Raw genomic sequence first — 25,712 nt, forward strand, 5'->3', positions numbered from 1 at the left:
GGTACAGATAGAGAGATGAGTTAAAGAAAGTATTCTGTTTTCAAGCAAAATTTAAGGAAATATAAAGGAACCAGCAATTGCTGGGTTCAAAAGTAAAACTATTTTCATCTACAATCTCTCCAAGCAGAGAATGCTCAAAGTAAGAAAAGGTCTGAAGACAAAGATCAAATAGAGGGTGCTGAAAGGAAAATCTGGTCTCCAGGAAGAGAGGAAGCCACCGGTGTTACTGAAAAATCCTTTATTAACACCTGGTTTCTCCTTGATCTCCTTCCCAGTGCCTTTTTCTGTACTTGTCCACTAAAACTAGATGTGCCCAAGGCTTTTGTACTCAAATCCTGAGCAATTTCTTCTTCAACCACTCCTGAAAATCTATTAACCCACAAATCTCTCTCTCAAGCCCCCACCTCTCTCCAAGAATTGTAGACAGATCTGCACACCTCCACTTGAATATCTCAGAGAAACCTCAAACTAAATTATTTCAAAACCCTATCCATCCCTACTCCACAAGTTCTTTCTATACATAAACATGCATTGGGAATAAATAGCGCTACCATCCATTTAATTGCACAATGTAGGAGTCATCCCTGATTTCTTCTGCTCCTTCTCCCTGCCCCCATCCTCCCCCAACCAACAGTTAATAATATCAGTCATCAAGTTCTATAGATTCTACCTGCTAAACCTCTCTGGAGTCTACCCCCTCTTCAGTTACATCCTGTCTGGACTACCTTCCAAGCAGTCTCTCCGTTCCAATATATATTTCATACTATTCTCAAAATCACCTTCTTAAAACAAAATATTAATCATGTTAATCTCCTGCTTAAGACCCTTCAGAGATCCCTATCAAAACCTTTTGACATAGCTTACAAGTAAGTACTTTTCGATCCAGCCCTCCCCTACAAACTGCCCCCACATACCATTTATTCTAATTACGCCAAAATAAGGACCCAACATGATTATGAGTACATACTTTTCCCCCTAGGATGCAACTCCTGTTATGAATCCTAAGTACTTTGCTATGTATTTACTGCTTCAACAATTATAGAGCACCTACTCTGTGGCAAATCTGGCAGGACCTATGCCAGGGCTAGGAATACAAAAACAAATGAGAAACAGGTCCTTGCCTCTCCCCTGGAAGCACACAGAAAGAAGGAAAATAAGTACAACAGAGGGATTTATAATGGAAGATAGCATGATGTGGTGGACTGACTATTCGAGGAGGGCAGAGAGGTAGAGCAGACAGTAAGAAAAACAATAGGATAAATATAGTACATTCTCCTGGAGCAGCAAGTCTCTTTGATGTAATTAACTTAAAACATTTTAATATTAATATACTCATTATAAGCAGAATACAAATTACATGAAAGATGCAATAAACTACTTTAAAATTCATGGGCCATTTTGGGTAAGAATGACTATCCAGAGTTAGAATTTAAAGTAATATGACTAAGCAGAAGGATAGCCACGTTAAGTCAGAGACCCTCTTAGAATTGAGCAACTCACACCACCTAAAGCCTGGCTTTTTGGCTCCACCTATCCAAAAAGCCAACACTGGCTGGGTGAAAATTCAGTGAAACACCACTGGATGGTCAAAAAGATTCTGTAGGACTCTTTGTTACAGCCAGCCTACACCTCTACACAACCTCTATAGGGGGCTTCAGACATGGCAAGAAGGCTTGCAGGTGACTGAGGAATCTTCAACTTACTCACTTGCTCGGTCAGATTAAAGTCACCTGTAATTATACAAAGGAAGTCTAAGAAGACCAGGAAAAATTATACACTGGCTCCAACTCCTACAGAGATGCTTAGTTAGCAAAACTGCTGATGCCCTTGCAGAAGATCAGCCCTTGGGGAAGTTACACAGGAAAAATGGAGAGACCTATGAGAAACACCTGCGGTGACAAGGACCCATTTTGAACTGGTATGTGTGGAATGGTGGCTTTGAGGCAAGAGGCAGCCCACCAAAGCCATGGGATAACAAAACAGAAAAAGAACTACTGAAGTTCTGGTTTTGCTTTTCTTGTGCCCCAGCAACTATGTGCACACGACGTGGTCCCATATATGGGACAACCTCTGGTCTCTGGTCCTCAGGAAAATAGGAGCTGAGAAAAACAGCTGGATACACACTAACCTCCCCTGGCTGCTTCTTCACATCACCCTCTGCTCCTACACAAACCTCTTCCTCAAGAGAAACCCCATATTGTATGGGGTTAGGAGTGACTGACTGACTCAAGCTCTCTGAGGGCTGGGGCTCTCTAACTCCTACCCTGATATCACTGGGACATAAACCTGATCCTCCCCACAGAAGCACTATCTGACAGAGTATAATATCAAGTACCAAAGAGTAAATGTAAAACAGGATGTTTTAGTCTGTTTGAGCTACCATTACAAAATACCATAGACAAGATAGCTTAAACAACAGAAATACTTCCTCACAGTTCTGGAGGCTGGAGGTCTGCAATTAGGGTGCCAGCACGGTCAGGTTCTGGTGAGAGCTCTCTTTCTGGCTTGCAGATGGCCACCTTCTGGCTGTGTCCACATAGAAGACAGAAAGGAACAGCAAGCTCTCTGGTATCTAGTCTTATAAAAGCACTAATCTCATTGAACCAGGGCCCCACCTTCATGACCTCATCTAACCCTAATTATCTCCCAAAGGCCCCACCTCCAAATACCACACATTGAACGTGAGAGCTTCAACATACGAATTTGGGGTAGGGGGAATGACATACAGTCAGTCCATAACATCTATTTTTTTTTAAAAAGGTGAAATTTGATCCTAACATCGTACCATATGAAAAATCAACACCAGATGGATCAAAGACTTAAACATCAAAAACAACTTTAAAAAACTTAGTGGAAAAGATGACTATCTTTTGACCACAGGGTAAGGAAAATTTTCTTAAATAAGAGAAATTTGACTATACTAAGAACCATTGTTCATCAAAAAATACCTTCAAGAAAGTAAAGCTACAAGTTATAAACTAGCAAAAAGTGTTCACAATACACACAACTTGTAATGCACTATTATCAAATAACATATAAAGGAGTAACACACACATACACACACAATCAGAACACGGTCAGAAAAATGGGCAAGAGACGATGAAGAGGCATTTCACAGCAGAATGCAGCATATAACCAACACATGTACGAAAAACTGTTCATCAATGGGGATCACAGATTTTCAAAGCAAGACCCTGTGTCATGAAAAACCATGGAAAGCTTTGTAATGGACCAAAAAACAAAGAAACAAACAAACAAAAACTAGTCAATCTTCTCTCAAGTTCACACATACATTACCTCCACCTTTCATTGCCTTTGAGCAATTTTTCAATTTGATGAAATGTAGAAAATTGATGATAATGTGAATTATTCTTGCATACAACAGAGCAAATTACTTGTGTCCAGTGGATTACAATTGGTAATTGCACAGGAGATATACCAATTTTTGCATTTATTTGAAAATTTTATTTTAGCATTCCTTTACTACACATAAATGAGTAGCTCTTCAAATTTCCCTTTGAACTGATTTTAACGTCTTATCAGTTTCCTCAATAGTGAGTTAAATAAAATACTTGACAAGTGCTCATTTTATATCTGTATGAGAGTCACAATTATACCTCCTTTTAAAAATCCTTTATGACCACAATTAAGATTCAACATCACCCACTATGATTTAAAAAACAAAAACAAAAAAAAACCTTTCAGCAAACGAGGAATAGAAAGGGTTACTCTACCCAAGGATAACATCTTCACGGTGAAAGACTGAAAACTTTCTCCCCAAAATCAGGAACAATCCAAGGATGTCTGCTCTCACCACTTGCATTCAAAATTGTACTGAAGGTTCTAGTTAGTAAATAAGGCAAGGGAAAAATGATAGGATGATAGAAAGAATTAAAAAAAAAAAAAAGATGATAGGAAGAAGTAAAACTGTCTTTACTTACATACATATCATAGTTACATAGTAAAGCCTAGAAAATCTTAAGAAAAAAAGGCTACTAAAACTTACAAAGGCCAATATACAAAATTAAATGATATACTAGTAATGAACAACTGGAAATGAAACACTTTTAAAATGCCATTACAATAGCATAAAAAAATCAAAGTAGAAGACTTGTACACTGAAAACTAAAAAAAATACATAGCTCTTGAGAAATTAAAGATGATCTAAATAAGTGGAGTGAGATATCATGTTTATAAAGTGTTAAGATGTCTACTCACTCCAAATTGACCTGTGGAGTAAGTACAGTGTGAAGCAAAATCTACAAACGTTTTTTCAGAAAATGAAAAGCTGATCCTAAAACCTAAGTGGAAAAGTGGATTTTAATATTTAAATGAAAATACAAGGAGCCTAGAAGAGCCAAAACAAATCTTTAAGAAAAACAAAATTAGAGAACTTACACTACCTGACTTCCAAACTTATAAAGCTACTGTAATCTAGATAGTAAGGTATCAGCAAAAAGAAGAAAAATACATCAATGGAACAGAAGACAGAACTCAGACACACACATACACAGTCAACTGATTTTTTTTTTTTGGCTGCATTGGATCTTTGTTGCTGCGCGCAGGCTTTCTCTAGTTGCGGTGAGCGGGAGCCACTCTTTGTTGCGGTGCGCGGTCTTCTCACTGCGGTGGCTTATCTTGCTGCGGAGCATGGGTTCTAGGCACGCGGGCTTCAGTAGTTGTGGCACACTGGCTCAGTAGTTGTGGCTTGCGGGCTCTAGAGCGCAGGCTCAGTAGTTGTGGCGCACAGGCTTAGTTGCTCCGCAGCACGTGGGATCTTCCCGGACTAGGGCTCGAACCCACGTCCCCTGCATTGGCAGGCGGATTCTTAACCACTGTGCCACCAGGGAAGTCCCTGTCAACTGATTTTTGACAAAGTCATCAAAGCAATTCGATGAGGAAAAGAAAGTCTTTTCAACGAATGGTACTGGGAAAACTGGTTATCCACATGCAAAAGAATGAAATTGAACCCTCACCAGCACGATATACAAAAGTTAACTCAAAATGGATCAAATACTTAAATGTAAGACCTAAAACAAATACCTAAATGTAAGACCTTTCTCTTAGAAGAAAACATACGGCAAAAGTTTCAGAGCATTGGATTTGGCAATGATTTCTTGGATATAACACCAAAGGCATAGGTAACAAAAGACAAAACAGACAAATTGAACTTCATGAAAATTTTTGTTTTGTGCATCCAAAGACACTATTCATAGAGTAAAAAGGCAAGCCACAGAATGGGAGAAAATATTTGCAAATCATATATATGATAAGGGATTAATATCGAAAATATATAGAGAACTCCTAAAACTCAACAACAACAACAAAAATAACCCTATTCAAAAATGGGCAAAGGACTTGAATAGACATTTCCCCAAGAAGATATATGAATGGCCAATAAGCACAGGAAAAGATGCTCAACATCACTAATCACTAGGGAAATGCAAATCAAAACTACATCTCACACCCACTAGCATGGCTACTATGAAAAAAACAGTAAACAAGTTTTGGCAAAATGTGGAGAAACTGGAACCCTTGTGCACTGTTCAGGGGAATTTTAAATGGTACTTCAGCTGTGGAAAGCAATATAGTGATTCTTCAAAAATGAAAACAGAATTACCAAATGATCCAGCAAATCCACTTCTGGGTATAAACCCAAAACAACTGAAAGCAGGATCATGAAGATATATTGGTACACCCAAGTTCACAGGAGCATTTTTCATAATAGTTAAAACATAGAAGCAACCCAAGTATCCATCAACAGATGAACAGATAAGCAAAATATGGTATATACATATAATGGAATATTATTCAGCTTTATAAAGAAAGGGAAAATATACTACAACACAGATGAACCTTGAGGACATTATGCTAAGTGAAATAAGCCAGTCACTAAAAGACAAATACTGTATGATTCCACTTACATGAGGTACTTAGAGTAGTCAAAGTCATAAAGACCGAAAGCATTATTGTGGTTGCCTGGGACTGGGGGGAGGGGAAAATGGGGGTTTGTTTCACAAGATGAAAGGAGTTATGGGGATAGATGGTGGTGATCGCTGCACAATGTGAAAGCATTTAATACCACTGAACTGTACACTTAAATATGGTTAAAATGATAAATTTTTTGTTACGTATATTTGACCACACATTTTTTAAAAGGCATTAAAAAAGAGAGCAAGAATGGGAGGAAAGAAGTTTGTGATGGTGAGAAAAGATGATTTTTTTTAAAAAAATTGATAGAAATCAGAATAATGGTTTGCTCTGGTGAGGGAAAAGAATGTCAAAGAAGGAGCCTAAGGAAACTGAAGGGGTAATAAAAATGTTCTAAATTTTTATAGGGGATTGGGTTATATAGGTATATGCACATGTCAAAACTCACTGAACTGTATATTTAAGATCTGTGCGTTTTATTGTAAAGTTGAAAATTATACCTCGCTTTTAAAGTTTTTTTAAAGATCACAACTAGATACTATTTTAGATCATTCAACTAGCAAAATTTTAAAGTCTGAAAACACCAAGTAGTGGAGAGACTGTAAAACAACAGGATCTCTTATACACTGATGGTAGAAGGATAAAATGGGGCAATCACTCTGGAAATAAACTTCAGAGTATCTTTTTAAGTTTAATATTTACTACTGATACCATATGACCCAGCAATTCCATTCATAGTTACGTACCCAGGAGAATCTCTTGCACATGAACTATAAGAGTCATGTATAGGAATGTTTCTTGCATCAGCATTAAAAATAGCAAACACCTGAAGTCAGAATTTTTTATCACTCAAACCCAGAAATAAATTGAGCATGATAACTAGGGGTATCAGTTTCAAATATTGACTATGTCTTTATGTTTTAAAGACAACTCAGTTTTAGTATGTATATATTATCAGTTTGTCAAGGTGTGTGTGTACAGAACAAATCCAAAATTAAGGCACAGAATTAAGGTACTATAATGAATTTTTATTTTAAAAGGTAGAATTTATTCATTCAACATGGCTTTTATGAGAGTAAAGATTGGAACTTATCTAAATGCTGGTTACATCATCTATACTATATTCATACACAAAATATCCTGCAGCTGCAAACATGAATAAAGTAGATCTAAATATACAGAAAGATCTCCAAGTTATGAAAGGAAGTTGAAAAAGGAAGAAGTAGAACAGTACATTCTCATGGATTAAAATAAATTCCATATAGATATTTTTTAATTTATATTTATATTTGCAAAAATAATTTGAAAGCTAATAAACTGCTAATGGAACTTTCTTCTGAAAATAAGGACAGGGGATCTAAGGTGAAAGGAAGACTTACTTTTCACTGTAAATCCTTTGGTACCATCGGAATTTCTGACCACATACCTGTTTTTTCAACTTACATGGAGGGAGGGGAGAAAGAGGCTCTCAGACTTTCATGTTTCTGGCAAGCAACCTCTCCCATGCCTCACAGCAGATATGCCAAACCTTCACCACTCCCTTCAAACTCCATATCTCACCCCTGTTGCCTCCCTCCAGAACATCGCCAACCACAACATCACCAAGCCAAGGACCTTGTTTTCCACTTCAGAGAAAAGGGGAACTGCCTATATTTCCTAATTCATTCCCATAAATTTATCTCTGGCTACATCCATGGGCATATCCTTCCCTCAGAAGAAACAGGCCACTTCAGGCAAATTCGTATTCCAGATGCAATCTTTCACCTCTGCAGGGGAGCCTGTTCTCTGTGTCATTCCTCTCTCCACTTCCACAAGCTTGCTCGTAACTGGTCCCTTCTCCCACCAGCTCTGTACATACACATGCTCAAAAGTCTCTCCTATATTAAAAAATATCTTATGCTCTCCTCTATGTAGCACCCTAAACTCATTCTTCCCCTTCACAGTTAAACTTCTCACAACAGTAGTCCTTACTCCCTGACAGTCTCTTCTTCTTCATTTCCCATTCACTGCTCAACCTACCAGAATCTTGTTTCTGTCCCCACCACTAAAAAAACAAAAACAAAAACAAAAACCACTCTTGCTACTCTTGCTAAAATCACTAAGAGACTAAACCAATAGTCATTTTGTGAACCTTATTTTACTATCTCTCTGCAGTATCTGACACTGCTGACTTCTGCCACTCTTCTTTTTTTTTTTCTTAAATAAATTTTTATTTATTTATTTTTGGCTGCGTTGGGTCTTTGTTGCTGCGCGCGGGCTTTCTCTAGTTGCGGCAAGCGGGAGCTACTCTTCGTTGTGGTGTGCGGCCTTCTCATTGCAGTGGCTTCTCTTGTTGCAGAGCACGGGCTCTAGGTGCACGGTCTTCAGTAGCTGTGGCTTGAGGGCTCTAGAGCGCAGGCTCAGTAGTTGTGGCGCAGAGGCTTAGTTGCTCTGCGGCATGTGGGATCCTCCCGGAGGGCTCGAGCCCGTGTCCCCTGCAGTGGCAGGCGGATTCTTAACCACTGCGCCACCAGGGAAGTTCCTGACACTCTTCTTGAAACCCTCTAATCCCCTGGCTTCTGTGACACATCTCTCTTCTATCTCTACGATATGCACTGGAGATTCAAAGATGTATACGACAAAGTCCCTGACTTCAAGGAGCACAGATTCTAAAATGAGAGAAATATATGCAAACAATCACAACACAGTGAAATAGTACTATGATAGTTATAGGTACAAAGTGCTGCGGTAGCTTCATGATGGAGAAAGAGAGGGAGCATGCATTCTAGGAGGCAGCAACTAGAATGTACAAAGGCACACATATAAATCAGCATGGTGTGTACAGGGAATTTAATTGATAATCGTTCAGCATACAAGTTTTGAAATCTGATTCTACTATTCACCAGCTCAATGACATAAAATAACAATCTCTATTTCAAAGGACTACTATGAAAATTAAATTAAATAGGGTCTTAGCATAGGGTCTGGCATATATTGAAAGGTCTCAATAAATGTTAACTCTTTCATGACAAAAACACTGAACAAACTAGGAATAAAAGGGACCTTCCTCAACCTGATAAAGGGCAGTTAGGAAAAACCCACAGGTAACATCATACTTAATGCTAAAAGACTGAATTCTTTCCCCCTAAGATCAGGAACAAGATGAGGATGACTGCTCTCACCACTTCTATTTAACACTGTGCTGAAGGTTTTAGTCAGGGCAATTAGGTAATAAAAAGACATAAAAGGCATCCAGATTGGAAAGGAAGAAATAAAACTATCACTATTTGCAGATGACAAGATATTAAATATAAAAAAATTCTAAGTAATAACTACTAGAACTAATAGTTGAACTAATAGTTCAGCCAGGGTGCACGATTTAAAAACCAATTACATTTCTATACTCCAGCAATGAACAATCCAAAAACAAAAGTAAAGAAACTATTTCATTCACAATACTATGAAAAAGAATAAAGAACTTAAGAATAAATTTGACAAAAAAAGCACAAGATATACGTTGAAAATTACAAAACATCATTGAAAGAAATTAAAGAACACCTAAATAAATGAAGAGACCTCCAATGTTCATGGATTGGAAGGCTTACTATTGTAAAGTTTCCAAACTTATTTACAGTTTCATAATACAGATCAACACAGTCTCTATCAAAATCCCAGATGGATCTTTTTTTGTAGAAATTGACAAGCTGATCCTAAAATTCATATGAAAATGCAAGGGGGGACTTCCCTGGTGGTCCAGTGGTTAAGTATCCATCTTGCAATGCAGGGACACCCGTTCAATCCCTGGTCCGGGAACTAAGATCCCACATGCCATGGGGCAACTAAGCCTGCATGCCGCAACTACAGAGCCCACGCGCTCTGGAGACTGTGCGCCACAACTAGACAGAAGCCCACGTGTGCACTGCAATGAAGAGCCCGAGTGCCGCAACTAAGACCTGACGTAGCCATAAAATAAATAAATAAATATTTTTTTAAAAAAAGAAAGAAAATGCAAGCACCAGAAGAGTCAAAACAACCTTGAATAAGAACAAAGTTGGAGAATTCACACTTCGTGATTTCAAAACTTCCTACAAAACTACAGTAATCAGACAATGTGATACTAGCACAAGGAAAGATGTATAAATCAATGGAATCGAATTAAAAGTCCAGAAATAAATCCTTACATTTATGGTCAACTGATATTCTTTAAGGGTGCCAAGATAATCCAATGGCCTAGGACAACTAGATATCTGAATGCAAAAGAATGAAGCTGAGCCTCTACTTCACACCATACATAAAAATTAACTCAAAATGAATCATAGACCTAAATTTAAGAGCTAAAACAATAAAACTTACATTTAGAAGAAAATATGAATAAATCTCCATCACATTGGATTAGGCAATGGTTTCTTAGATAAAACACCAAAATCATAAGCAACAAAAGAAACATAGATAAAATTAAAAACTTTTGTGCTTTAAAGAACAATATTGAGAAAGTGAAAAGACAACTCACAGAATGGGAGAAAATATTTGCAAATCATATATTTCATAAGTGACTTGTATCCAGAATATATAAAGAACTCTTACAATAAAAGGATAACCTAATTTTTAAATGGGCAAAGGATTTGAATAGACATTTCTCAAAGAAAGATATACAAATGGCCATTAAGCGCATGAAAAGGTATTCAACATCATTAGCCACTAGGGAAATACAAATCAAAAAGCACAATGAGATACCACTTTACATCCATTAGAATGGCTGTAATTTAAAAAAAGAAAAAAAGGAAGAGGATAATAACAAATGTTGGTGACGATATGGAGAAACAAATCCTCATACATCACTGGTGGGAATGAAAAATGATTACGTCACTTTGGAAACCTGTTTGGCAGCTCCTCAAAATGTTAAACATGGATTTACCAAATGACCCAGCAATTCCACTCTTAGGTATGTACCCAAGAGAAATGAAAACATGTACACACAAAAACTTATACACAAATGTTCATAGCAAAATATTCATAATAACCCAAATGTAGAAACAACCTAAATGTCCACCAACTGATGAACAGATAAGCAAAATATGGTACATGCATATTTCAGAGTCCAGCTCCTGACCAAGAAATCGACGTGTGACTTTTCCAACCCGACCATAAATGACTACAAAGGCCCTGGCAGGCCTCACATAGGAAATCTGCCCTCCCCTGACCAGACTTGGTGCACAGCCAGTGCACTACAGTCTCTGAAGAGAGTTGCAGTCAAGGACCCAGGCATCCCTGACTGACCATGCTCTTTAGCACAGCTGCATCCCTAGCCCAGGTACCTTCTTCCAGAAGTTTCTTTATATGTGGCCTGCAGCTGAGGCCTTTCTTCAGGTGCCTCTTCTGAGATCTTCTCATTAGGGAGGAAACATTAAAGACACTTTTTCTCTACTCTGACTCAGTACTTTTCCACTCCAAGTCCTTCCGTCTCACCCTCCAACCAGCCCTGGGTCCATAAAACTGCAGGAACATTTTGTTTGGGGCTCCCTCAGCAGTGAGACAACCCCCCCTCCCACCCTGTACTGATTCACCTGAGTGAGAGGGCCTGTACTTTCTCAGGTTTAGCCTCTTGCTTATACTATCTCAGTAAGTGAATAAAGACTAGAATGTTACTTTCATCTTGGAATGTTGTTTTTAATCAGCTACCTTGACACCTGGAAGCTCAGCCCTTACCCCTGTCCCCCAACTCACTTCTCTCTCACAAGCTCAGCTAAACTCCTGACACATAAAATAGAATATTATTTAGCCATAAAAAGGAATGAAGTACTGGTTCATGATGAACCATGGATGAACCTTGAAAACTTTATGCTAAATGGAAGAAGTAAGTCACAAAAGACCACATACTGTACAATTCCATTTATATGAAATGTCCAGAATAGGCAGCTCTATAGAGAGAAAGTAGATTAGTAGCTGCCAGGGACTGAGTAGAGAGAGGAATGGATAGTGACTGCTAATGAGTTCTGATGTCTCTTTGAAGTGATGAAAATATTCTAGAATTAGACTGTGGTGATAGTTGCATAACGCTGTAAATACAATAAATTACATCAAATTTAAATAAATGGATGAATTTCACGGTATGTAAATTATTTCTCAGTAAAGCTGTTTTCTTAAAATGTTAGTTTCTAACATTCCTAGAGCACTAGTGAGATGGAAAAATGGATATAAAGCAGATTATACTGCTCTGTAGGAGTCTAAAATATCCTTTGAACACTGTAAAGGTACTGAAGGATTCTGAGTCATGGACTGACATGATGACATTTATCTTTGAGGAAAAGCACCCTCGTAAGTGTGACAAGAATGGCTTAGAGAGCAGCTGGACTCAAGGTGGAAAGACCAGATGATGGACTTATAATGGTACATTTAAAAAATTAAAAGATGAAGAAGATTTGAGCCAAGACATGTAAGAAAAGGGAAAGAGCTATGATACTATCTTTAGAGTGGAATGCTATCTATAGAAACCAAACACTAACATACTAAAGGATATATCCTTATTTTATAAGCCCCCCCCCCAAACAGAGGGAACTAGAGAAAATAATCAACTCCAAGAGAACAGAGTGGTAGAAAACTCTTAATAACTGAACTATTAAAATAGTTACCAGTTGTTGTAATCTATGACTTAACTAATTGAAGGTTTGCCTTCAAGAATATCAGATTATAATGCCAATATCTTTCTCAAGTGCGTGTCAGGGAACAGCAGTGTGAACTCCAAACTTTGAGTATAAAAAACAAAGGAAAAATTCACTCAAAACTATTTTAATTGCTAGAACCAGCTTCATTTGTTTCAATCAAATGTCCTACAAACTAAAAGTAAGCATGCTATATATGTAGCTTTATAATAAATAGTATTTGCCTCCTATTAAAACTCTCAGAGGAAAAGACATTAAATTTTTAATGCCTTAAATTTTTCAGAAACAATTATTTCTCATTATAAAATATATCTTAAAAGGCAAATGCATTTATAAAATATCTCACCTTAGGTTTTCAGACAAATCCACAAAGAAATGTCTACAGCATAACTTCCAGTTTAGGCAGATACCTGAATTGAAAAAAAGGAAAAAGACATGGTCAATATGACTAAATCTGAGTAGGGAACTTCATTTTTTCAAGAGGAGAACCCTAACTTGATCGTTTACCCCCTAAAATTTTGTGCTCAAGTTGTTCTTTAGAAGCCTGTAAAATGTCAAGGATATTAATTCTGCTAGACTTTCTATTGTCTATAATTATTTAAACATTTTGACAAATCTTGAAATACAAAATTTATCAAAACATATACTATATTAACAAGGGTGAGGGGGATCAATTCAAGAAAAATAGTTTTTGTTCACCTGCTCAAGTTTTCAAAACAGAAGGCATTTTCTAAAAGTCTGCACTCCCCATAATACCACCACCATGACCTCCTATCCTCACAAAAACGACAGAATTCAAAAATCTGGAAATGTAAAAGTAAACCAACAGCATGTGTTTATAAAACAAGTAAAAGGAAAGATCAAATAAAACAAATGGCTAATAAGTTATGAAAATTTCACCTACATTGGCAAAGGAAATCAAATTGAGATATCATCTTTCATCAATAAAATTTGAGTTGTTTTTTAAATAAGATGTTAGTTATTAGTGCTGTTCCAGTCCTCCTCCTTCCTAGACTCACAGTAGAATTGCACTTCACTGCCCTGTTTCAATTTAGTTCTGGCTACATGACTTGCTTTAGCCACTAAAATGTGCATAGACATGATATGAGATATTATTAGGCATAAGCTTTAGGAACCAGTACACAACTGGAAGACCTACCCACTGCTGCAGTGATTATGGAAGGAAATAACCAGATGGAGCTCTGATCAGGATGGTTCACTAAATGACTCCAAAGAGAGAGAGAAGACCCCCTGCTGATATGTGTTAGACATGTAGCACGAGCAAAAAATAAACTTTGTTGTATTAAACCACTGAGATTTGGGGGATTGTTACTATACCATAATCTACAGCTATACTGATAGCTACAAATTATAATGTAATATAATAACATAATTATAGTAATATAATGATATAATATAATGGGCATCTTTGCACATACCACTATTGTGGTAGTGTAAATATGTAAAGTCTTTCTGGAAAGCAATTTTGCAATACACAAGAGCTTAAAAAAGTTCAAACCCTTTGATCTAGTAACTTCTCTCTCGGAACTCTGTCCTAAATAATAAAAAATCCAAAGATTTATATCATAGCACATTTATGACTGTAAAGAACTGGAAATAAACTAAAAGTTCATGGCCCAATTCAACATTCAAGACACCATCAAGAAGCTTATAATTCAATAGAAAACATAGTTCAGGTACATACAAAAAAAATAAAAAGTAAATATCCCAAAAGGTGCAACAAACAAAATGTTATAGAAATTCCAAAGAGTAAAATGTCAAGGGAAATGTTTAGGTAAGGTTTTGGGAAAGCCTTTGATAAGAAAAGGGGGCATTCCAGGAAGTGGAAATGGAATGAACAAAGGTACAAAAGGGGCAATTTGTTACAGCAAGGATTCTCACCATCTTTTTGTTTCCCTAGATCTGGCTCTAGCCAAGTGATAGCATACAGAATGTCCTTAATTTCTAAAGTAACTGGGCTACCCACAATATGAAATAAGTAAAAAGAAAAACACAGATGTAATATGCTGGTTAAGGTAATCAGTATTCAAAAAGTAGACAGTCTACACCTTCTTAAGTTTTCCAATAGCCTTTGTGAACAACAACAAAAATACAACACACCTGCAAAACCAAATGTAAATTCTGTGCATTTAAGGCTGACTCTGTTATTTTCATAACATTAAGCATACCAAAAGAGCTGAAAGTTTTCACGTTTTTATTATTTTAGCTTCCTTTCTACTGAGTAATTTTATTCTATGGATAGCAAACTTTGCTATTCAGCTCACTCCATACCTAGGGCCTAGTAGATGCTATCTAAATACTTGTTGAATTAATATTGGGATTTAATATACATTTCACAGAAAATACTCCTCATTTCTAATTATTCAGAGTAATGGGAAGTAGAAAGAAAATAAGTAACATTAACTGAAAATGCTGTAAAAAAATGAAGCCATAAAAGAACTTAAACCATTATTTCAAAACACTCCTTGAAGCAAATAATCTGTTTACCAGTAACTCAAGCCTTTATCGTAGCCTTTGTTGTTACGCTACACACATACACCATCAAGACAGTCATTTTTACTAAATATAGCTTGAGGGAAAAAATCACATAATTTGATACCCAGAAGAATGCCAGTAGTTCACCTTTGTATTCCACACAATTCCTAGCACATAGTGGGTGCTTTCAAATCATTCATTGAGTTGAACAGTCACAGAGAAAATGTTTATTCTGCTGTCCATATGAGTTCATTATATTTCAAAGATGTGAGTCATCAACTCTGACAATAAAAGTAGAACTTACACCACTACAAATCCTTGACATATCTTAAGAGCTCTCAGAAATAAGAAGAGATATCCATAGACATGTTCCCTAAGTTACACAAGTATAAGAAGATACAGCATTTTCACTGTAGATTTGCTCTATTTAGATGGCTCTGAATTGAATTATTCAAGCATATACAAATACAACATTGAAGGGGTCCACATACTTGCTCCTGACAGTCTGGAAACAAAAGCTGCTATTCAGATAAAAGATGATAGGCAACAGGAATCTGACAGGCCAGTAATTTACTTCCTTTTCCGCACGTTTGAATTTGTAGGCCTCCACAGTTATTAAGCAAAATTAGTTTCATGATGTCAGCCAAAAAGCCTCATGGGCAACAGTTTTATGTCATTAAAAAAAAAAAACCACCATCCTCAATCTGTTTGAATTTGTGTTTGCTCATTAGAAGCCTCTCAGTGAATCAGCAGAGAAGTTTTTTCATTGCACTCTTGCTCTATTGATCTTTAGTATAGCCCTGAACTGTAACAAATTCCTATTCTAGCTTCTTTCCCTACACCTAAAATAATTTAGATATAGTTAAAGAAACTAAGTATCAAACAGTCTAGCAGCTCTTTACCAAAAATGGAGCGATTTCAAAGATACAAATGTGGTCTTAACATATATTTATTCAGCTTAAAAAATCAAAAGTCAGAGAAAGACATCTTCATTTTCCATCTCTCCTATTTGTTCATGTCTGAATCCACCATGCTCTTTCACACTCCTTTGCCTTTGCAAATGCTATTTTCCCCTCAGCTTGGTTAGAAACTCCTCCTCAAATCTGACTATGGCAAATTTCTAGTCACCATAGAAGTCTTTACTAGTTTTCCCCCAAAAGGCTCATGCAAACCTTCCCCTATGTACTGTCTATACACCTTCATTAAGTACTTCTCAAACTGGGTAGTAACTCTGACTCTACAGTCAGAGAACTGAACACCTCTTGGCAGAGCTAATATTCAGCTGGTACACACCAGTACAGCCTTAAGGGTTGTGCTGAAATACTTCTGTAATATGGTCTGGCAAATAGTCACTGCCCCAAACTTCACCAGCTCTAAGGTACCTGCTGATGGCCCAGTCTTCCCACCATCATCACCACCACCACCATGCCAACTCAACAACAAAAGCAGCAAAGCCTGATGCAGTATAAAGAATTCAGGGGTCCTTCAAGACCCTGAATCCAGTGCTATGGCCATCTTGATTGGCTGGTGTCTGTGTTGTAGTGACTGACAAATACTCTGAATATCATTCCTGCCTCTTTGCACCCAAAGCCTAGCATATGGTAGACCTTTAATGAACTGTTTTTTATCAAAATAATGAATGAATTAATACCAGCTCTACTCAATGACCCAAGGCCAATGGGTATGCTGTCAAAATTATGCAGACAGTGATCAGACTGGCAAGAAAAATCCAGGTCCTTAAGTACAAGACAGGAAAAGTGGTCAAGTCTGTCTATTTTCTATGCTTGTCTTCAGCCTCTGATAAAACAAATGCTTAATTTGACAATGTGGGCAAAAATCTTCAATGTGATACTTTATAGAGCATATGATTCAAGGTTTGTTTTTTTTTTTACATTATTAAGCAAAGTTTAAAAACAAAGTTCTTATAAAAACCATACTCCCTATAAAAATACCACAGTGATCACTGAACTCTAATCAGTGTCTTGAACATGAAGACAGGTATCACTAAGGAAGAACACAAGTAATTAATTCAAATGGAGAGGAAAAGGCAAGAATAAGAAGAGTCAGTTAATTATGAATCACATGTCTAATTACAGATTTTGCCAGGGGTTTCAGATACTTCTAATTAGTTTTACTTGGTATATTAATTATAAATAGAACACCATAAGAGAATTTTCTAATCACAGGAATTTACTGAGTATGTAAAATCAGATTTTAAGTTATCATCTTTCTAATTTAACAATTAAATGTTCAATAATGCATGATAGGACTTCCCTCGTGGCACAGTGGTTAAGAATCCGCCTGCCAATGCAGGGGACACGGGTTCGAGCCCTGGTCCGGGAAAATCCCACATGCCGTGGATCAACTAAGCCCGTGTGCCACAACTACTGAGCCTGTGCTCTGAAGCCTGCAAGCCACAACTACTGAGCCCGCGTGCCACAACTACTGAAGCCCGCGTGCCTAGAGCCCGTGCTCCACAACAAGAGAAACCACCACAGTGAGAAGTCTGCGCACCACAACGAAGAGTAGCCCCCACTCAACACAACTAGAGAAAGCCCGAGCACAGCAACAAAGACCCAATACAGCCAAAAATAAATAAATAAATTTATTAAGAAAAAAAAAATGCATGATAATTTTTTGAAAGTCATCAATAAAATACACAGCACATTAAAGTCAAGCTACTTAGAACACTACTAAGGTAGTGACAGAATCTTTAAAAAATCCATAAGGTAGAAGATGTATAGCTGAAAGAAGGATGAATATGGAGCTTTAATAAGAATTTTGAACTTATAAGTGGTGATATACTGATCATTTTAGGCCACTTACTTTCTAGTAGGAAAATCATCTTTCAGTCATCCTATAGGGAGTTTCAGAGAGTTATAAAATTTAAGTATTATAAAAATCATGATGCAAGGAAGAATAATAGCAACATTTTCTACAAGAGAAGCTTAATTATCTAATTTCACATTGTCCCATTAATATCAATCTTTAGTAAAACAAGGCTGCTCAACATACATAGCTGCTAATGAAAAATTCTAGGAGGTAACAAAATCTCAAACAAAAAGCATCATATAATATTTAGAACAAATCGAGGAAAACTAGCCTGAATTTTTTTTTGGTAGTTATTAAATTAGAAACAAGAGAAGAGAAAACAATACTATAATGATTTTTTTTTTCACACACACTGTATTTTATTTTTACAAGAGATAAATAGACTGACACCAAGCATTGTACATGGATGACCACAACAAAAGCAACAATGATTGCAATTACCAAACATGAAACACACTCATACTATGTCATAATATTGACATTCAGTCCAGTAATCCTCCACTGCAACAGCTCCTTTACTTTGCAGTGAAAATTGATTTGTATATTCTTTGCCTCTGAGTTCTTGTGGGATTTTTTCTTTTTTTTTAAATTCAACCAGAAAGTCACAAAAATTATACTCATCCTCATCAGTTCACTCAGTCCCATGTAATTAATTTTTTTTTTCATCTTGATCTTTTGTTAGCACTTTTATGAGCTCATCAGTTTTTCATTAGAGTTCTGAAAATGCTTATTCATTCAGTTCAGCAGTACAGTCAGGTACCAGAAACCTGTACTTGTCAGAGTCTTTTCCATGAATTTCCTGAAGATGAAACCCTTTTATAGGAACATATTTACAAAAGCATCAGAGTACACCCAGAACTGTCTGTAAATGACAAAAGACTTAAAAATGACCACAGTTAAAGATTTGATGAAAGTTCATAATAATGCAGTTGACAAGAAAATTAGTTATTTCTGAGATATACATTTTAAAGTAATAACTAGGATTATGACTTATAACATTATACCAGAACATATAAGATTTTTAGAAATTTCATGTAATGTCTGAAACATTTATATTAACATATTTCCATACAAATAACCCAATGAAAGTTTAGTATTAGTTGTTTTGTTTGTTTTTTTATACTGCGGGTTCTTATTAGTCATCAATTTTATACACATCAGTGTATACATGTCAATCCCAATTGCCCAATTCAGCACACCATTATCCCCATCCCACCGCAGTTTTCCCCCCTTGGTGTCCATATGTCTGTTCTCTACATCTGTGTCTCAACTTCTGCCCTGCAAACCGGCTCATCTGTACCATTTTTCTAGGTTCCACATACATGCGTTAATATACAATATTTGTTTTTCTCTTTCTGACTTACTTCACTATGTATGACAGTCTCTAGATTCATCCACGTCTCAACAAATGACTCAATTTCGTTCCTTTTTATGGCTGAGTAATATTCCATTGTATATATGTACCACAACTTCTTTATCCATTCGTCTGTTGATGGGCATTTAGGTTGCTTCCATGACCTGGCTATTGTAAATAGTGCTGCAATGAACATTCGGGTGCATGTGTCTTTTTGAATTACAGTTTTCCCTGGGTATATGCCCAGTAGTGGGATTGCTGGGTCATATGGTAATTCTATTTTTAGTTTTTTAAGGAACCTCCATATTGTTCTCCATAGTGGCTGTATCAATTTACATTCCACCCAACAGTGCAAGAGGGTTCCCTTTTCTCCACACCCTCTCCAGCATTTGTTGTTTGTAGATTTTCTGATGATGCCCATTCTAACTGGTGTGAGGTGATACCTCATTGTAGTTTTGATTTGCATTTCTCTAATAATTAGTGATGTTGAGCATCTTTTCATGTGCTTCTTGGCCGTCTGTATGTCTTCTTTGGAGAAATGTCTATTTAGGTCTTCTGCCCATTTTTGGATTGGGGTGTTTGTTTCTTTAATATTGAGCTGAATGAGCTGTTTATATATTTTGGAGATTAATCCTTTGTCCATTGATTCGTTTGCAAATATTTTCTCCCATTCTGAGGGTTGTCCTTTCGTCTTGTTTATGGTTTCCTTTGCTGTGCAAAAGCTTTGAAGTTTCATTAGGTCCCATTTGTTTATTTTTGTTTTTATTTCCATTACTCTAGGAGGTGGATCAAAAAAGATCTTGCTGTGATTTATGTCAAAGAGTGTTCTTCCTATGTTTTCCTCTCAGAGTTTTATAGTGTCCAGTCTTACATTTAGGTCTGTAATCCATTTTGAGTTTATTTTTGTGTATGGTGTCAGGGAGTATTCTAATTTCATTCTTTTACATGTAGCTGTCCAGTTTTCCCAGCACCACTTATTGAAGAGACTGTCTTTTCTCCATCGTATATCTTTGCCTCCTTTGTCATAGATTAGTTGACCATAGGTGCGTGGGTTTATCTCTGGGCTTTCTATCTTGTTCCATTGATCTATGTTTCTGTTTTTGTGCCAGTACCATATTGTCTTGATTACTGTAGCTTTGTAGTATAGTCTGAAGTCAGGGAGTCTGATTCCTCCAGCTCCGTTTTTTTCCCTCAAGACTGCTTTGGCTATTCGGGGTCTTTTGTGTCTCCATACAAATTTTAAGATGATTTTTTCTAGCTCCGTAAAAAATGCCATTGGTAATTTGATAGGGATTGCATTGAATCTGTAGATTGCTTTGGGTAGTATAGTCATTTTCACAATGTTGATTCTTCCAATCCAAGAACATGGTATATCTCTCCATCTGTTTGTATCATCTTTAATTTCTTTCATCAGTGTCTTATAGTTTTTGGCATACAGGTCTTTTGTCTCCCTAGGTAGGTTTATTCCTAGGTATTTTATTCTTTTTGTTGCAATGGTAAATGGGAGTGTTTCCTTAATTTGTCTTTCAGATTTTTCATCATTAGTGTATAGGAATGCAAGAGATTTCTGTGCATTAATTTTGTATCCTGCAACTTTACCATATTCATTAATTAGCTCTAGCAGTTTTCTGGTGGCAGTTTTAGGATTCTCTATGTATAGTATCATGTCATCTGCAAACAGTGACAGTTTTACTTCTTCTTTTCCAATTTGGATTCCTTTTATTTCTTTTTCTTCTCTGACTGCCGTGGCTAGGACTTCCAGAACTATGTTGAATAATAGTGGTGAGAGTGGACATCCTTGTCTCGTTCCTGATCTTAGAGGAAATGCTTTCAGTTTTTCACCGTTGAGAATGATGTTTGCTGTGGGTTTGTCATATATGGCCTTTATTATGTTGAGGTAGGTTCCCTCTATGCCTACTTTCTGGAGAGTTTTTATCATAAATCGGTGTTGAATTTTGTCAAAAGCTTTTTCTGCATCTATTGAGATGATCATATGGTTTTTATTCTTCAATTTGTTAATATGGTGTATCACATTGATTGATTTGCGTATATTGAAGAATCCTTGCATCCCTGGGATAAATCCCACTTGATCGTGGTGTATGATCCTTTTAATGTGTTGTTGGATTCTGTTTGCTAGTATTTTGTTGAGGATTTTTGCATCTATATTCATCAGTGATATTGGTCTGTAATTTTCTTTTTTTGTAGTGTCTTTGTCTGGTTTTGGTATCAGGGTGATGGTGGCCTCATAGAATGAGTTTGGGAGTGTTCCTTCCTCTGCAATTTTTTGGAAGAGTTTGAGAAGGATAGGTGTTAGCTCTTCTCTAAATGTTTGATAGAATTCACCTGTGAAGCCATCTGGTCCTGGACTTTTGTTTGTTGGAAGATTTTTAATCACAGTTTCAATTTCATTACTTGTGATTGGTCTGTTCATATTTTCTGCTTCTTCCTGGTTCAGTCTTGGAAGGTTATACCTTTCTAAGAATTTGTCCATTTCTTCCAGGTTGTCCATTTTATTGGCATAAAGTTGCTTGTAGTAGTCTCTTAGGATGCTTTGTATTTCTGCGGTGTCTGTTGTAACTTCTCCTTTTTCATTTCTGATTTTATTGATTTGAGTCCTCTCCCTCTTTTTCTTGATGAGTCTGGCTAATGGCTTATCAATTTTGTTTATCTTCTCAAAGAACCAGCTTTTAGTTTTATTGATCTTTGCTATTGTTTTCTTTGTTTCTATTTCATTTATTTCTGATCTGATCTTTATGATTTCTTTCCTTCTGCTAACTTTGGGTTTTGTTTGTTCTTCTTTCTCTAGTTTCTTTAGGTGTAAGGTTAGATTGTTTACTTGAGATTTTTCTTGTTTCTTGAGGTAGGCTTGTATAGCTATAAACTTCCCTCTTAGAACTGCTTTTGCAGCATCCCATAGGTTTTGGGTTGTGGTGTTTTCATTGTCATTTGTCTCTAGGTATTTTTTGATTTCCTCTTTGATTTCTTCAGTAATCTCTTGGTTATTTAGTAACGTATTGTTTAGCCTCCATGTGTTTGTGTTTTTTATGCTTTTTCCCCTGTAATTCATTTCTAATCTCATAGCGTTGTGGTCAGAAAAGATGCTTGATATGATTTCAATTTTCTTAAATTTACTGAGGCTTGATTTGTGACCCAAGATGTGATCTATCCTGGAGAATGTTCCGTGCGCACTTGAGAAGAACGTGTAATCTGCTGTTTTTGGATGGAATGTCCTATAAATATCAATTAAATCTATCTGGTCTATTGTGTCATTTAAAGCTTCTGTTTCCTTATTTATTTTCATTTTGGATGATCTGTCCATTGGTGTAAGTGAGGTGTTAAAGTCCCCCACTATTATTGTGTTACTATCAATTTCCTCTTTTATAGCTGTTAGCAATTGCCTTATGTAATGAGGTGCTCCTATGTTGGGTGCATATATATTTATAATTGTTATATCTTCTTCTTGGATTGATCCCTTGATCATTATGTAGTGTCCTTCCTTGTCTCTTGTAACATTCTTTGTTTTAAAGTCTATTTTATCTGATATGAGTATAGCTACTCCAGCTTTCTTTTGATTTCCATTTGCATGGAATATCTTTTTCCATCCCCTCACTTTCAGTCTGTATGTGTCCCTAGGTCTAAAGTGGGTCTCTTGTAGACAGCATATATATGGGTCTTGTTTTTGTATCCATTCAGCAAGCCTGTGTCTTTTGGCTGGAGCATTTAATCCATTCACGTTTAAGGTAATTATCGATATGTATGTTCCCATGACCATTTTCTTAATTGTTTTGGGTTTGTTTTTGTAGGTCCTTTTCTCCTCTTGTGTTTCCCACTTAGAGAAGTTCCTTTAACATTTGTTGTAGAGCTGGTTTGGTAGTGCTGAATTCTCTTAGCTTTTGCTTGTCTGTAAAGCTTTTGATTTCTCCATCAAATCTAAATGAGATCCTTGCTGGGTAGAGTAATCTTGGTTGTAGGTTCTTCCCTTTCATCACTTGAAGTATATCATGCCACTCCCTTCTGGCTTGTAGAGTTTCTGCTGAGAAATCAGCTGTTAACCTTATGGGAGTTCCCTTGTATGTTATTTGTCGTTTTTCCCTTGCTGCTTTCAATAATTTTTCTTTGTCTTTAATTTTTGCCACTTTGATTACTATGTGTCTCAGCGTGCTTCTCCTTGGGTTTATCCTGTATGGGACTCTCTGCACTTCCTGGACTTGGGTGGCTATTTCCTTTCCCATGTTAGGGAAGTTTTCGACTATAATCTCTTCAAATATTTTCTCTGGTCCTTTCTCTCTCTCTTCTCCTTCTGGGACCCCTATAATGCGAATGTTGTTGCGTTTAATGTTGTCCCAGAGGTCTCTTAGGCTGTCTTCATTTCTTTTCATTCTTTTTTCTTTAGTCTGTTCCGCAGCAGTGAATTCCACCATTCTGTCTTCCAGGTCACTTATCCGTTCTTCTGCCTCAGTTATTCTACTATTGATTCCTTCTAGTGTAGTTTTCATTTCAGTTATTGTATTGGTCATCTCTGTTTGTTTGTTCTTTAATTCTTCTAGGTCTTTGTTAATCATTTCTTGCATCTTCTCAATCTTTGCCTCCATTCTTATTCCAAGGTCCTGGATCATCTTCACTATCATTATTCTGAATTCTTTTTCTGGAAGGTTGCCTATCTCCACTTCATTTAGTTGTTTTTCTGGGGTTTTTTCTTGTTCCTTCATCTGGTATATAGCCCTCTGCCTTTTCATCTTGTCTATCTTTCTGTAAATGTGGTTTCTGTTCCACAGGCTGCAGGACTGTAGTTTTTCTTGCTTCTGCTGTCTGCCCTCTGGTGGTTGAGGCTATCTAAGAGGCTTGATGGGAGGCTCTGGAGGTGGGTAGAGCTGACTGTTGCTGTGGAGGTCAGAGCTCTGTAAAACTTTAATCCACTTGACTGTTGCTGGGTGGGGCTGGGTTCCCTCCCTGTTGGTTGTTTTGCCTGAGGCAATCCAACACTGGAGCCTACTCGGGCCCTTTGGTGGGGCTAATGGCGGACTCTGGGAGGGCTCACGCCAAGGAGTACTTCCCAGAACCTCCGCTGCCAGTGTCCTTGTCCCCACGGTGAAACAGAGCCAGCCCCCGCCTCTGCAGGAGACCCCCCAACACCAGCAGTTATGTCTGGTTCAGTCTCCCCCAGGGTCACTGCTCCTTCCCCTGGGTCCCGATGCACACACTATTTTGTGTACGCCCTCCAAGAGTGGGTTCTCTGTTTCCCCCAGTCCTGTCGAAGTCCTGCAATCAATTCCCACTAGGCTTCAAAGTCTGATTCTCTATGAATTCCTCCTCCCGTTGCCGGACCCCCAGGTTGGGAAGCCTGACGTGGGGCTCAGAACTTTCACTCCAGTGGGTGGACTTCTGTGGTATAAGTGCTCGCCAGTCTGTGAGTCACCCACCCAGCAGTTATGGGATTTGATTTTACTCTGATTGCGCCCCTCCTACCGTCTCACTGTGGCTTCTCCTCTGTCCTTTGACGTGGGGTATCCTCCTTGGTGAAGTCCAGTGTCTTCCTGTCGATGATTGTCCAGCAGCCAGTTGTGATTCTGGTGCTCTCGCAAGAGGGAGTGAGAGCACGTCCTTCTACTCCGCCATCTTGGTTAATCCTCCACTACTATAATGATTTTAATGTTAATAAATGCTGTTAAAGTCTCACTAATCCTAATTTGAAACAACCATGTAAATTATCTTGGCTATTAGCACAACCATATGAATTTAAACAGTAACTGTATACAATGAATATGTTAAATAATAGTAACAGTAGCTACCACTATTGAGTAACTATATACTATACCAGATAGAATGCAAGGTGCTTTACATAGTTCAAATATCAAAGAGATAAGAGAAAATCAATTATTAAGTAACAATTGTTTGTTCCTCAAAGACAGGCATTCCCCTACAATTACAAATGGCAAATGGATAGGTGTGTTGCTGGTAACCCTGGAACACCATGTTCACCAACCTAAGACTATCTACCGCCAATCACACAACCTTCTATGAGGTACTTATGCCTTAGGTAACTTTAGATTGAAGGATGTTTGCCAAAGGAAAAAAAGTTTTATTTAGACAATACAAATTAATAATATGACTTGTTTTATTAGGTCAGACTCAATTCCCCAGCACATCCCAAGCTTTCCTCTCCCCATTCACAGAGAATATTACAGAGATTCTAAGGAACTCAAAGAGACCAATAAATAAATAAATGAATAAATAAATAATTTTTTAAATGGTACTATGGATTTTTAAATTAAGGGAATAACATAATGAAAATCGTGTTTTAAGAAGATTAGGGAAAGGGGGAAAAATTGGGAGATTGGGAATGACATATACACACTACTACATATAAAACAGGTAACTAATAAGGACCTACTGTATAGCACAAGGAACTCTACTCAATACTCTGTAATGGCCTATATGGGGAAAGAATTTAAAAAAGAGTG

General features: G+C 37.1%; 1 protein-coding gene across 7 annotated transcripts in view; it reads right to left on the reverse strand.

The window, feature by feature from the left end:
- The window catches only part of PEAK1 (pseudopodium enriched atypical kinase 1), a 310,952-nt gene that overhangs the window by 240,412 nt on the left and 44,828 nt on the right, over positions 1-25,712 (reverse strand). For 6 of the 7 annotated variants that reach the window (XR_009699356.1, XM_061180028.1, XM_061180025.1 and 3 more), the window contains exon 2: positions 12,916-12,979. The gene's annotated coding sequence lies outside the window, so the exon portion shown is untranslated. Of the gene's footprint in view, positions 1-2,433; positions 2,527-12,915; positions 12,980-25,712 lie in introns of all 7 variants that reach the window. The other variant, XM_061180027.1, reaches the window with a different exon arrangement.

This window comes from Eubalaena glacialis, chromosome 2 (genome assembly GCF_028564815.1).
Source record: "Eubalaena glacialis isolate mEubGla1 chromosome 2, mEubGla1.1.hap2.+ XY, whole genome shotgun sequence".
Taxonomy (NCBI): domain Eukaryota; kingdom Metazoa; phylum Chordata; class Mammalia; order Artiodactyla; family Balaenidae; genus Eubalaena; species Eubalaena glacialis.